This window comes from Peromyscus eremicus, chromosome 9 (genome assembly GCF_949786415.1).
Source record: "Peromyscus eremicus chromosome 9, PerEre_H2_v1, whole genome shotgun sequence".
NCBI classification, from domain to species: Eukaryota; Metazoa; Chordata; class Mammalia; order Rodentia; family Cricetidae; genus Peromyscus; species Peromyscus eremicus.
Window position 1 is genome coordinate 70121396 of NC_081425.1, and position 15568 is coordinate 70136963.

At 45.7% G+C, this 15568-nt stretch overlaps 1 pseudogene; it reads right to left on the minus strand.

Annotated features, from left to right (window-relative positions):
- Positions 1 to 3580: 3580 nt before the first annotated feature.
- Positions 3581 to 4413, minus strand: LOC131919033 (PITH domain-containing protein 1-like; annotated as a pseudogene).
- Between the last annotated feature and the right edge of the window lie 11155 nt (positions 4414 to 15568).

Sequence of the window (15568 nt, forward strand, 5' to 3'; positions counted from 1 at the left end):
GGAAGATATATAAAAAACAAACAGAAGTCTTTGGATATTGAACATGCATAATTAGCACTGAAATGCTATAAAGGATCACTTTCTGTGCTCAGCAATGGGCTGGAGCAATGGCTGGGCAGGTAAAAGTGCATACTAGTCTTCCAGAGGATCCTGGTTCAGTTTCCAGGCCTTGCTGTGTAATCAGGCTGATCTCAAACTCAAGGCAGTCCTCCTGCCTCTGTTTCTCAAGTGCTGGGATTATAGGTGTGTGCACCACCACCATCAGCTGCTTCTCCTCCTCTTCCTCCTCCTCCTCTTCTTCCTCCTGCTCCATCTTCTGTTGCTATTATTCTACCACCCCCACTATTTTCCTCCTCTCCCTCCCCTTCCCTGTCTCCGTCTCTGCTCCTCCTCATTTGATAGGGTCTTCCTATGTAACCCAGGCTGGCCTTGACCTTGTGACCCTTCTGTCTTTGACTCTAGAGCACTAGAATTTACAGGTGCATGCTATCTGTGTGCTGGGAGACTATCATTTGAAAAGAGAAGCCATATCGTTTAAATAATATATTTTCCAATAAATGTACTTTTTGTTTTTATTTCAGAACATCAATTGCTTTTGAATTTTTTTTCTGTAAAAATTTGACTTATATCTCTGTGTAAAACTCACCTCAGACTTTTGCTGCTGTACCCCCATGTCACAAGATTGTGCCTAGCTTTGGGGGTCTAGGCATGAGAAAGCGGTTCCATTCTGAGGTCTGGTAACACCAAAGTGTGATTAGGACATATAAGCCAACTAAACTTTTTTCTTTTCCAAGTTGCTTTTGGTATGGGGCTTATCGCAGCAACGGAAAAACCTAACTAAGACATCATTTCCCGAATCTCTGGGGGTGGTATGCTGTGTGATTTCCATGTAATCTTCAGCCCAGCTATGGACTCGTCCCATGGTGACTGGGGTGCTAAATCAGAGAATAATTTTCTTCAAGAGAAGTCAGGCCACTCCATGTGCCTTCTCTTGTAAGTAGAAGAGTCAGGGATGCCTCCATTTATTTCCCTCACCTGCCAATCATGTGAGTCTGACTCACCCTGGGGTGGTTAGGTGTCTGCAGGGCTGTCTCCCACTCGCTGTGGGAGCACTCATTTAACTGCAAGCACGGACAGCCTCAGTTTCGATTTCCTGGAAGATAACAAGTTAGTACTCACCGCCTGCTCCTCACCACTGCCGGACACTATTGCCTACATCGTGGGAGGGGTCGGGTGTAATGCCGCTCCAGTTACAGGATCCCCAGCTCGTGATTCTGTGCGATCCTCAGCCTAGAGCTGGGTGAAGAGTGCATGACATCAAGCCTGTGAAGGTGAAGAATTCTCACTGGAGGGTGGAGGCACCTGTGGGGACTCATCTGTGGTCCCCGGGAGAAGAACGGGTGGGCAGGAGGCAGGGACGGGAAAGGGGTGGAGGGAGCAGTTAGAAGGCGGGGTTAAGCAATCTCTTTCTTCCCCCTCCTTCCCACTCCTCTTTTCTTTCCTTCTGTCTCTTTTTTCCCTCCTTTCCCTCTTCTCTCCTTGCTTCCTTCCCTTTCTCCTTTCCTCTCCTTTTCCTGGGGAAGTACTCAACCACTGGGCTACATCTCTAGCACTTTTGGTATCTTTTTATTTTGAGACAGGCTCTTCCTAAGCTGCCCAGGCAGGCCTTGAACTTGTGCTCTTCTTGCCTCAGGCTCCTTTGTGGTTAGGATGACAGGCTTGAGTCACAGCAGGTTGAGCGGAATGAAGAAGATTCTAATGCAAATGCCAGAGCTCTTTATTTCATGGGCAATTGGAGAGACTCACCATTGTCTGACTTTGATTAAGTCATTGAAACATCCTGAGGCTCAGCTATCTCCTCATACAATGGGATTGTGAAATACTTGCTTTGATTTGCAAGGATATGGGGAGATCTGATGCAAAAGTCTAAGAAGCCAGCCAAATCATCTGTCCTGACTGAAACAGGAAACTGGGGCATTCAAGGCAAGGGAGCACACAGTGCAAACTGTAACAGCAGGCTGATTTTCATAATTACAGCTCTTTGGAGAGCAGAGCTACAAGTTTACATTTCAGCAAGCAACCCTGATTAGCAGGCCAGCATTTTCAAGCTTACAGTGCATAGCAGTGCTACTTTTTTTTCAGAAAGACATCTGAGGCATGGGAACATCACTTGACCTGACTGTTCTCTAAGTTGAGGAAGGTTGCAGGCATTCCTGTGTTCCATCCCGAATTTACTGGCATTCCAAATTCCCTCCATGAGAAATATGATCCCCTATCCATGTCATAAATTCATTATATCCTCAGAACCTTAATTCAAATCCCAACATAAAAGAAAAAGCTTCCTAATCCCCAAAGCAAGTTGCAAATGCAGGTTTGGCATTTATTGAGTAGTTCAGGTGAGAATCAACTGTCCTTTGGGATGGGGAAGTCTCTTGTCCTCTGCTGAGAAGGATGTGGCCCTTTTCTTGGGTGATAGACCCATCCACTCTAGTGTCTTCACCCTATCTGGGCGCAAGAACCATGATTAGGAGAGGCTGGAGAATGGTTCAGCAGATAGAGAGCTCAGAGCACTTGCTCCTGTACAGGAGTGCAGTTCAGTGCCCAGGACCCACATTGGGTAACTCATAATAACCTGTCACTCCAGCTCCAGGGGATCTGACGCCCTCCTCTGCCCTCTGAGAGCACCTACCCTCACATGCACACAATCCCCTCGTGAACACACACACACACTTAAAGAAATATGATTAAGAATATTCTGGGCCATGGCAGAGGCATAGAAATAAAGAAGGAACACTGAAGACATGAAGGAAGAGGGTGACCAAGCCAGTTTCTGGGATGGCGAAGAAGAGAGAGTAGGAAATGTGGGGAGGAATTCCAGCGGAGGCATTTTGCATAAGATATTTATTTCTTTTATTTAAATCATTTTTTTTAAAGTCTGGCAAGGATTTGTTAGGAAGCTCATTAGTCACAGTGAATAAAAGCCATGAACAGAAGAACCAGCGTCTCCAGATTCGAGCCCTGAGTTTACAACACAAGTTAGAAGCGCGTAAACACCAAGGAGGTCCTGAGGGTATCTCCAGGCAGTCTCCGTCTTACCCCAGCCAGGTCACCCACACAGAGAGAGGACTTCATGCTCTCCCACCGGCTTGGCTAGACAGTGAGAAGAGACCTCCCCTAAGCAGTCATTTACCAGGAGACTCCTTCCTTTCCAGCCACCATCATGGGACACTTGCGTGTGTGACATATGACACCAGCTGGGCACGCTGACACAAACGCTGAACAAAGGCAAGGAGGAGGGATAAGCAGGGACATGTGTTTCTAGTTGGAGATCCTCCTGACGGCTAACACAAACACAAAACCCTTGCAGAAGGATTCCTGCAGCCGAGGAAGCTTCTTCTTCTCCTCCTCCTCCTCCTCCTCCTCCTCCTCCTCCTCCTCCTCCTCCTCCTTCTTTTAAAAGGACAAATCACACAAAAAAACCTGCCCCAAGCAACAAGACCCATGGGATCCCATGGCCACACTGACTGGAAAAGCAAATGTTATTCATGACTGCCAGATGCCACCCAGCCTAAGCCCGTATCTACAGTGACTTAGAGAACGTCTGTCCCTTGGCACCCACACGCTCCTGGTGGTGAGGCGGTTTCCACAGGCAACCCCAAGACCGAGCCTGGCCGAGGCTGTAGCAGGTAACTCTTGCTGGATCCTCCTCCGTCCTTCCCAGCAGGTGGTCGCACATCTTCACTGACAGTGCATCCGAGGGAGCCTGGGCCGACCCATAAGAAATGAGGTGTGTCTGTGGGGTGACCTGATGGACCCGGTGGTCTGCCAGGTTAGCTGATGCTTCATAATTGCAGCCGGTCACCTCATGCCGGCAAAGCTCAGTCCACTCTCTTCTCAAGCAGGATAGAAGATCTTCGTGGTATCTGCTCCCAAGTTCTTTGAAATATGAATAGAGAGATGATAGACATTGGAAAACCGGGAATTTTTTGTGGCATGTTCTAATTCTCCTGTAATATCTCGGTTCGGACTGAAGGTCTGATCAGGTTCCCTTTGTGTCTCATCAAAGGACATCTGTGGAGTGTTCTTGTACAGACTCATCTCAGGGGGTGTGAGTCATCGTCCTCTCCCATTATGATGAGGCCTTTGAGCTTGACATTGCCCGTAAGTGGAATATTAGACAGAAGCTCTTCATCTGCATCACTTTCAACAAACTTGGAGCGGTCGGTCCGCTCCTCCCAGGTCTTGAAGACACCGCTGCCCTCTCGGCTCTTGTTGAGGCACCAGGCACTGCAGTCGCTCCAGGTCGGTGTGCAGGTACAGCCCGTGTGCCAGGCCTTGCTGCTCGTGACACCACCCGCCTGCGACTCCCGGGAGTTGGCGCTTGCTCCACTCCTCAAAACATCTTTTTAACATTCATTCATTCATTCATTCAGTGTGTGTGTGTGTGTGTGTGTGTGTGTGTGTGTGTGTGTGTGTGTGTGAGAGAGAGAGAGAGAGAGAGAGAGAGGCTACACACAGGCACATGTGTGGAGATCAGAGGACAACTCAAGGGAGTTGGTTCTCTTCTTTCAGTATGTGGCTCCTGGGGATCAAACTCAGGTCATCAGGCTTGGTAGCAAGCACCTTAACACACTGAGGCATCTCACTGGCCCTGGCATTTCTTGACAAAGAGAGGAAGGAGACACAAAGAAAGGGACTGTTTCTCACTTCACGACTCTCAAAGAAGATATGGCTTCCACAAAGACCCTCCTCTTGCCTCTGCTTCTAGATCAGATGTTCTTCTAACCCAAACTCTGTGCAGACATGGTCATGCCTCTTTAGCATGCAGGATCTGGGACAATTTCAACCAGTGCTGTGATTAGGAGCAGAGAAGGGTCTGAAAGTGCACCAACACCTTCAAATACAAGAGAATAAATGACATGCGGCCCTACACCTACCGGATGTTGGAATCCTTCAATGAACTAGGGAACTTAAGCTAACCAACACATGGGTTTCTCTGTAGGGTCCCATTCCTCTAACTGTCACCGTAGGTCCAAATGTCCTCTCGGAGAAGTCGGTACATTCTCAGGGCCTGTGTGTAGTGGGTTCACATGGAGAGCTGGTCTCCTGGGCTACCAGGTCCTACAGGAGGCTGTCTGGGAACCTCAGTGTTGATGTCCACAGTGGCTGGACTGGTTTACATTCCCACCAGCAGTGTAGAAGGGCTCCCTTCTGTGTGCATCCTCACCAGCATTTGTGGTCATTTGTTTCCTTGTGTTCTGAGTGGGAATGACATGAAAACATCACTGGCCTCAGAAAGCTGCAGATTAAGCACAAGGCTGTCCTGCAGCCCACGGGACACAGGCTCAATCTGCTTGTTGCGTCAGGACATTTATTCTCTGTTGTGGGATAATCTTTTTGTACACTCTGAAGATGTGTTTTTGCCAAGGTGCCTTCTGATTGGTTTAATAAAGAGCTGAATGGCCAAGAGCTAGACAGGAAGAGGTTAGGTGGGACTTCCAGGAACAGAGAGGACTCTGGGAAGAAGAAAGGTGGGGTTGCCAGCCCACTCGGAGGAAGCAGCATGGGCAGTATGGAGAGATGAGGTATCAAGCCACATGACAGAAAGTAGATGAAAATAAATGGGTTAATTTAAGATATAAGAGCTAGTTAAGAACAAACCCAGGCTATAGGCAGAGCTTTCAAAATTAATAAGTTTCTGTGTCATTATTTGGGAGCGAGCTGGTGACCCAAAGAAAAATCCGACTACAATCCTCTTCTCCAAAAAATAGACAAGTCTAAAGGACATCTTTGCATCACGAGCCTCAGCTGTTTCAGTGGAGGAGACATAAAGAAGGAGAGGAGAGGAGTGAGGTGTGTGTGCAGAGAACCTTGCCCTGGCTTAAGAGCAAAGTCTCTGGAGGTATGGCTCTGAGGTCGGACTGTGTGGCATCATTTTGACAGTGCCAGGGTTCATTTCACAAATTCTGCAGGGTTTGGGATTTCTGTTCCCACAGACCCTCTTCCCAGGCTCAGAGGGAGAATGTGGAACAGATGTTTGGCCATTTTATACATATATATATATATATATATATACATATATATACATATATATATACACACACATATATAGTGCATGTATATATTAAATTAAAGAAGTATACACAGTAAAAAGACATATTTTATGTGTTTATAAAACTACATGTAAATTAAGTATGTACAATGAAAGTATGTCACACACACACACACATACACATTCATTTTATTCACAGTTCCTGGCTTAAAATTTCCTTTCCAAGTCAGGCCATAAAAACTACACTTTCTCTTTCCTAAAATGGGGCATCAGACCTTTAATTCCTCGAATTTTCTCTCTTGGAGCTAACCATAAAGAAAACTACTGGCCCAGTGTGGTGGTGCTTGCATTTAATCGTAGCTCTTAGGTGGCAGAGGGCAGGCAGATCTCTCAATTCCAGGCCATCTGGTCTACAGAGTTCCAGAATAGACAGGATAACAGAGACATCCTGTCTCAAAAACAAAACAGAGCTCAGAAGTTAAGAGCACTGACTGCTGGCTGCTCTTCCAGAGGTCATGAGTTCAATTCTTAGCAACCACATGGCGGCTCACAACCATCTATAATGAGATCTGGTGCCCTCTTCTGGTGAGTAGGCATACATGCAGACAGAACACTATATAAATAAATAAATCTTTTGGAGAAAAAAAAAAAAAAAAGCCGGGCAGTGGTGGTGCACGCCTCTGATGCCAGCACTCAGGAGGCAGAGGCAGGCAGATCTCTGAGTTCAAGTCCAGCCTGGTCTACAAAGTGAGTTTCAGGACAGCAAGGACTAAACAGGAAAACCCTGTCTTGAAAAACCAAAACAAACAAACAAAACAAAACACAAAACAAACAAAAAATAAGAAAGAAAGGAAGGATGAAAGAAAGAAAGGAAGAAAGAGAAGAGAAAAAAAAGAAAAAAAGAAAAATTTCTGAACAGCCATGTGTAACAGGATGTGTTAAGACCCTTCACCTCAGGAGAGATCTGGCTGCACTCCCAGGATGAAGGAACGCTGTACAGAAAAGCCAAGAATGTGGACAGACGGATGTCTGTGGATTTCTCCACTCAGGCTTTTATCATCCGACAGCGATGTTTTGTCCGATCATATTCCCGCATTGTCCTACATGCTTCTGTCATGACTACGCAGTGAAGTCTCCATAAGAAAGCCAACAGGACTGCTCAACATGTGGCACTTCCTGAAGGGAGGCATGCTGGAGAGGGCATGGAAGGCCATGTGCCTGCTGGCCCCACGCCTCACCCTGTACAGCTCTCCATCTTTACGTTTGGGGTATCTTGTATAAAAAAACACCAGGAGATGTGTTTCCCGAGTTCTGTGATCCACTTGAGGAAATAACTGCCTGAGGAAGGGTTTATGTCACTTCCAGTTTATGGACAGAAGCATCGGCACATTAACCACGTGAGAAGTCAGCAGAGGTGGTTTGGGGGACTGAGCTCTCACACTGTGGATTTGATGCTGTCTCTGGGTAGATAATGACAGCAGTGTTGAATTAGAGGCCAGTCAGCTGCTGCTGGTTGGGGATCTGATGGATTGCTTGCTAGTGGAGAGAAGATCCCCCACAGTGTTGCTGTTGCAGAAGTGATGTGTGGCAAGAAACCGACTTTATTCACAGATGATGTCCTCAGGTGTTTGTTTCTGAGATTCCAGTTTTCTCTCCTAAAAGCAGTAAGTAGTCAGTTATGTTGCCCCTTCAGAGATGTCTATATACATGCTTAAGTATGTGCATACGTAAAGGTGTGTGTGTGTGTGTGTGTGTGTGTGTGTTGCATTGTGTCTAAATAGTTTATTAGCTTTAAATTGTGCAGTGCTTTGAGCGATGATGAAATCATGCTCTGTGTTAGTCTTTCCCAGTCCCACTGGGGCATGAGTCACCCTTCCGTCCAGCCTGTCACCCTCTCTGAACTATTTTGCCCTCCAGTCCTTTAGTTCAGATTGTCAGAACTGCTAGATCAGCTGCCAAGGTTCACCGTGCTTGAGTTGGAGTACCTTTAGTTTTACTTAATGATGCTCCCACTCCTGAGTGGGCCAGTGAGAGGGTTCAGCAGATAAAAGACTTGATCCCTGGAACTCTCATGGTGGAAGAAGAGAACCGATTCCCACGAATTGAGTACTGACCTCCACAAATGAGCTGTGATGAGTGTGCATGTGGAGGTCACACACAGTCATACAGAAACATGTTGAACCAAACAAACTACCAAACCAACCTCCGAATCTCCCGGGTGGAAGGGTAGTGCTGCTGGTTCTTTGGTTATGTCAAAGAGAAGCCACACTGTGCATCCTTTTAAGAAGAAGAAGACCCTTGACTTAAGAAGAACATCATTATAGGGCAAGGTTTCTGTTGGTTACATAATGAATAGATCTATTTGTAAACTTGTTAAAAAGATAAAGAAAAGCTGAAGACGTAGATCTGTGGGAGGGAGCTTGCCTAGAATGAACAAGGCTCTGGGTTCAATTCAAAGGCCCTGGGTTAAATACACACACACACACACACACACACACACACACACACACACAGAGAGAGAGAGAGAGAGAGAGAGAGAGAGAGAGAGAGAGAGAGAGAAAGAGAAAGAGAGACTCATGCTAACTTCAATGTGCAAAAGTTATAGCCGAAGCCTGAAATCAATACCAGCATGGTAAGGTTCTGATGAAGGCCTCTGACACTACCTTGCTATAACTGCACTTGTTAGAAAGAGCTACAAGGTTCCACTTTCATGACTAATTACTTCCCAAAGTCCCTAGTTTGGGGGTTTCTGGTACCATTACATTGTAGATTAGAATGTTTCTTTTTTAAAAAAATATTTGTTCATTTTATGTATGCGAGTGACCTGTCTTCATGCACACCAGAAGAGGGAATCGGATCCCATAACAGATGGTTATGAGCCACCATGTGGTTGCTGGGAATTGAACTCAGGACCTCTGGAAGAGCAGCCAATGCTCTTAACCACTGAGCCATTTCTCTAGCCCCTGGAATGTTTCTGTAAGAGAAGATCAGAGTTTGCTTTATATTAGTTTAGAGGAGATTGAGAGCTGAGAGTAAACTTCCCTGCTCTTTGAGATTTCTGGGGAGAAAAGCTATGAAATGATGTTTGTTGATATACTCACCTCCCCAGGACACAAACAAGTCCACTCACCTGAGTGGTTGGAGAGCTCTTACTGCTAAAACCACTCTTCAATCTTTTGTGCTACTCTCTAACGGGGACTATTGGGGTCCAGGCCCTTGGTAGTCCTCTCCCAGGGTCTGGGAAGACTCTACAACCAGCTGATAATCTAATCTTTGACGATGTTAAATGATTCTACGTACACGAAACTCTTTAGTCCATACATTTTATTCTTCTGAGTCAGTTCTCTCTCTGCACAACTTTGTTTCTGCTCTCACACTTAGCTCCTTTCTTGCCTGATTCTCTCTATATCTTTCTGCTGGTCCTTCTGTGGTCTATCTTAATTCTCTCATCTTAGTTCTGCCCCATCTTGGTCTTTCTCATCTCGTTCTTTCTTCCCATCTTAGCTCCTCTTCATCCTTAGTTCCTCTCTTTGATCTTCTAAGTTCTCTCTCTTATTCTTTCCCATCCAATTCTTTCCAATTTCCTTAGTTCTTCCCATCTATTCTTACCCACCTAGTTCTTCCCCATCTGGCTCTTCCTCATCTTCCGTCTCGTTCCTCTAGTACTCTCTTCTAGCCCTTCAACCTGGTTCTTCCCCATCTCAGTTCATTCTTCTCCAGGTCTTACCCATCTAGTTTTTCCATTCTCTTTTCTCTTCTCCGTCTTGTCCTCTCAAGTCTCTGAGGTTTACAGTTATATACCCATGTAATAGCAATGCTCTGGCTAAGGCAAAGTCATTGGGCTTGAATTCCCTCAGGGTCAAAAGGAGGGCAATAAGATCCACACAAAAGAGCAGTAATTGCCAGCCATCATCTGCAACCCAAAAGGAAAGTGACTAATGGGGAATAGAGTCAACTGAGGGCTAAATTCGGTTAATATCTGAGCAAAAAGGATTTTATGTGCTCAACTATATTCTTAGAAGTGATTAGTTAAAGTGTTAGGAGTCTATCAGTGATGAGTGAAAATAAAACTGCCTTATTTTCCTTTGGGAGTGTACTGGGTGGCTGGGCAGCCTGAGTCAGCTTGATGCACCTGTAAGTAGAAACCTTTAGTTCTGAGTTAATAGTTAAAGGTAGATCTAAAACTAGAGATAAGACTTTGGAAAGTTAAGTTTAATTAGCACATCTGCCAGGCCTTCTCAAACAGGTAGTCTGGATGCTTAAGTCTGTTCTTAGAGAGTACAGAGGTATCTCTGATAAGATACTTTCTTCCGTCTGGGGATGGTCCTGGCCAGATGCTGCTAATGACAATAATTACAGAAAGGACTGAAATTAGGGATCCTGGCTGCATTACAGCACAGAGGTTATCTAAATATTCCTTTAATAGAGGGGAAATAGTGCCCAGTGAATGACGGAAAAGCCTCAATAGCATGTGAGAAATTCATAGCAGGAAATGGCTAATAATCAAAAGCCAATATCACCAAGACTCCTTGAGCCTCAGCTTGACCTCTGGAAGGCCCTTGGCTTCTTCCAGGTATTAGTTTGTCGTAATCATCTGAAATCCCACTTCATATTATTGCGGCTTGCAGCAACCTCCCCAACGCCCCCCTCCCCTCACCCCCGTGTGCGCCTGCCTATGCAATTAGACCACAGGAGGCTATCTGGTCTACCCTGCTCTTTCACCCTCTACTTAATTCCTCTGAGACAGGGTCTCCCACTGAACCAGATGCCAGGCTGGCATCCATCAACTCCTTGGACATACCCATGTTTTCACAAATGACAGGGTCGGGTTACTGCTGCATGCACCCAAACCCGGCTTTTTACATGGGAGCTGGGGATTGGAACGCATGTCCTCATGCCTGAGGAGCAAATGCTCTGATCCACCCTACCGTCTCCACAGCTCCTTTTGTGCTCAAGCTTGTTGTTGTTGTTTTGAGACAGAGTTTCCCTGTGTATCCCTGACCATCCTGGTACTCAATCTGTAGACCAGGCTGGCCTCAAACTCAGAGATCTGTCTGCCTCTGTCTTCTGAGTGCTGGGATTAAAGGCATGTGCCATCATTCCTGGCTTTGTGCTAATCTTTTGTTTTGCTCACATGTAAACATATTTCTATGTATTAACCCATAACATAAGTCTCTGTATTTTATATGTAGAAACTTAAGTTAAAACACACACACCTAAGTGTTGTGGAATATTAGTTTGAAATGTGTTACATTTGTTTATGCTGTGGAATATTTGTTTAATGATGCAAAGATGTGTTGCATTCTTTTTTTTTTTTTTTTTTTTTTTTTTGGTTTTTCGAGACAGGGTTTCTCTGTGTAGCTTTGCGCCTTTCCTGGAACTCACTTGGTAGTCCAGGCTGGCCTCGAACTCGCAGAGATCCGCCTGGCTCTGCCTCCCGAGTGCTGGGATTAAAGGCGTGCACCACCACCGCCTGCTTGTGTTGCATTCTTTTATGTTGCATTTGTTTAACTCTGTGAAGCTGTGTTACTGTGCCCCCCTAAAACACCTGATTGGTCTAATCAAGAGCTGAATGGCCAATAGCTAGACAGGAAAGACAAATAGGTGGGGCTGGTGGGCAGAGAGAATAAACAGGAGGAGAAATCTAGGGAAGAGAGGGAGAAGGAGAGAGAAGGAGCATAAAAGAGAGAGGAGAATGAGACATGCTCAGGGCCAGAAGTAAGGTAGCCATCAGTCAGCTATAGAGACAGCAAGGAAGTAAGAAATGGAAAAAAGCCTTGAGGCAAAAAGCAGATAAAGAGAAACAGGTTAATTTAAGTTAAAAGAGCTAGTCAGGACTGGATGTTGGTGGCACACACCTTTATTCCCAGCACTCGGGAGGTAGAAGCAGTTGGATCTCTGTGAGTTTGAGGCCAGCCTGGTCTACAGAACTAGTTTCCAGGGTTACACAGAGAAACCCTGTCTCGGGTGGGGAAAAAAAAAGGCTAGTCAGAATTGTGCCTAAGCTAGGCTGAACATTCAAACCATTAAGTGCCTGTGTCATCATTTGGGAGCTGGTTGGTGGCCCAAAAGAAAAAGTCTGGTATACCTAAGGCTATGACAAGATTCTACAATTAGAAAAATCAAAGATTTGAACTAAATCCCAAAGCTTTTTACCCCTAGAATCCTATTCTTATAACTGAGATCCTATCATGGGCTAAAATGTCACTATTATAGTATGTGAAGTGACCCTTTCTTTGCATGCCATCTGTACAGGGGAATCACTAGATTGTCCACACTCCCATCAGGGATTCCTGTCTGGTCTCTGTAGGGACTTTGTGAGACATCTGTGTACCAGGATGAGAGAGAGGAAGAAAGGGCCCCAGACCATCTCCCCTGGAAATGTACACATGGCTCCTTCCAACATGCCCTCTCTTTACCTGTTTACCCCAACGCTCCCTCCAACTGCAGTAGATACTGGATGCCACTGGAGTTGCTGGGTCTGAGAGACTGTGCGCTTGCCTCCCTCCACTGTGTGACCAGGGACATCTGAGGAAGGCATGAATGGATCGTTGATCTTCAGAGCACGAGTCATGGTCACATAGGAACTTCTTTAGACGTGCATCATGGACTGTATTGTATCCACGTCCTAGAGGAAGAGCCGAGTAGTGGACAAGTGCTGGGAGTCTCCCACATCTCTCCTGGGGAACAGTTTCTGACACAGAGACCAAAATGGTCATGACAGTGAAAAGATGTCTGAGGACAATTATTCTCTTCTCAGGCTGGCAAGACGACTGGACATCAAACCTGATGACCTGATATGTATCCCTGCACAGAAGCTGACAGTAGAGAACTGGTTGGAGGAAGCTATCAATATGTTTGTGAATTAGTGGAAGTGACCAGTACTGTCACCTAATGAGAATGCTGTCTAGAAAATGAAGAAATGTGAGAAGAAAGAATCAGTTTTGGGTTGAGTGAGACCCTGTCTCAACACACCACCCTCACCGCCACAACCACCATCACCCCCACAACCACCCTCACCCCCACCACCCCCACCACCCCCACCACCTCCACAACCATCACCACCGACGCTTTCTACTCCCTCACCTCCACCACTATCACACCTCTACCACCATCATCTCCACTGCCATTACCACCTGTACCACCATCACCTGCACCTCTGTTTCCATGACCACCACCACCACCACCTCCACCTCCACCACCACCACCTCCACCTCCACCACCACCACCACCACCACCTGCCATCATCCTACTCTCCTAAGTTCTGAAATTAAAAACATGTGAAATCCCTGGTCCATATTCCAGGAGAGAAAAACTGAAATTAGATCCTTGAGGAGGGGTCATAGCATCTTCTAACAAAATTAATCTACATAAATTTTTACTATCTTTCTCTATTGTTTGACAGAAATTGTGTTATATGTGATGTGATGTGGTGTGTGTGTGTGTGTGTGAGTGTGTGTGTATGTATGTGTGTGTGTGTGTGTGTGTGTGTGTGTGAGTGTGTGTGTATGTATGTGTGTGTGTGTGTGAGTGTGTGTGTATGTATGTGTATGTGTGTGTGTGAGTGTGTGTGTGGTGTGTGTGTGTGTGTGTGTGTGTGTGTGTGACAGCTGTGGGAGCTGCTCCTCTCCCTCCTCCATGTGGGTCCCAGGCACTGAACTCACACTGTCAGACCTGGCAGTCAGCTCCTCCATCTTGCTGGTCCTCTTTTTCTATTCCTTTTATTTTTTTAAATAGATCTATTTATTTAATTTTGCATTTGAGTGTTTTGCCTGCATGGATGTATGTGTACTGTGTGTGTGGCTGATGGCCATGGAGGTCAGAAGAAGGTATAGAATCCCTTGGAACTGGAGTTGCAGATGGTTGTGAGCCACCATGTGATTGCTGGGACCAAACCTGGGTCCTCTTTAAGAGAACAAGTGCTCTCAACCACTGAGTCATCTTTCTGGCCCCTCTTTATCTTGTAACTTGAAATGTCATCATATTACTATTGATAAGAACACAAATATAGACCTAGTTAGGCCTGAATGCAGACCTACCGGCATCCTGCTTTTACACCTTGTTCTAAGGAATGACTTGATTCCTTCGGTGACCAAGCAATGTGGGGAGCCTTTTCATACATGACAAGGATATAAAGATGGAGTGAGGGGTTGGGGATTTAGCTCAGTGGTAGAGTGCTTGCCTAGCAAGCACAAGGCCCTGGGTTCGGTCCTCAGCTCACGGGGGAAAAAAAAAAGATGGGGTGAGAAGCAGGTCTCTGGGGATACTTATGATCTCAGCAGACAGAAAGAAATACCCCTGTTGTAGATTATTATTTTATGATGTGTTACATTTGTTTATGCTGTAGAACATTTGTTTAATGATGCAAAGATGTGTTGCATTCTTTTATGTTGCATTTGTTTAACTCTGTAAAGCTGTGTTGCTGTGCCTGCCTAAAACACCTGCTTGGTCTAATAAAAAACTGAATGGCCAATAGCAAGGCAGGAGAAAGGACAGGCAGGGCTGGCAGGCAGAGAGAATAAATAGGAGGAGAAATCTGGGACGAGAGGGAGAAGAAGCCAGAAAAGAAGGAGAGGAGGACACCAGGGGCCAGCCACCCTGCTACACATTGAGCCACAGAATAAGAAGGAAAGAGAGGTATACAGAGACAGAGAAAGGTAAAGATCCAGAGGCAATACATAGGTGGGATAATTTTTTAAAAGTTAAAAAAAAAGTTTTATTTATTTATCATGTATACAGTGTTCTGCCTGCAGGCCAGAAGAGGGCACCAGACCAAATCACAGATGGTTGTGAGCCCCCATGTAATTGCTGGAAATTGAACTCAGGACCTCTGGAAGAACAGCCAGTGCTCTTAACAGCTGAGCCATCCTTCCAGCCTTAGATGGGATAATTTAAGGAAGTTGGCTAGAAATAAGCCAAGCTAAGGCTTGACATTCATATACAACAACTGTGTGTGTGTGTGTGTGTGTGTGTGTGTGTGTGTGTGTGTGTACATGGATGAAGACACTACTGCACACGCATGTAACGACAAGGACAGTTTCCCTTTAGGCAGTCAGATATTCTAAATGTAAGTATGACGGTTGAAAAAAATAACTTATATGGTAAAATTTTCTAGTATTGTTGCTTGCAATTTTCATAGTCATTCCTACATACACACACAAAATCAGTGATTCAGAAAACTACAGAGACTCTGAGATGAAAGGAATCTGTGAGGTCTTTTATTACAGCTCCTCATTTCACAACAAATGACCAGAACGTGGCTGACACAGAATGAGACAAGAGATTCTCTGATTTGAGGGCTGCACAGCACCCTGTGACATCTTCAAACACGAGGCAGAGATCTCCAGAGTGTGCAGACTCAGAGTGGTCTGAGGGAGGGTGCTGCAGCATGTGCCTAAGAGGAAGAAGGATTGGGCAGGGTGAGTTCCCAGGGACTAGCCCTGTGAGGAGAGAGGTCTGCAAGAGCTCCTTCCAGCCAGCAGAGGGCAGGAGCAGGCTGTGCACTCCTGTGCAGGC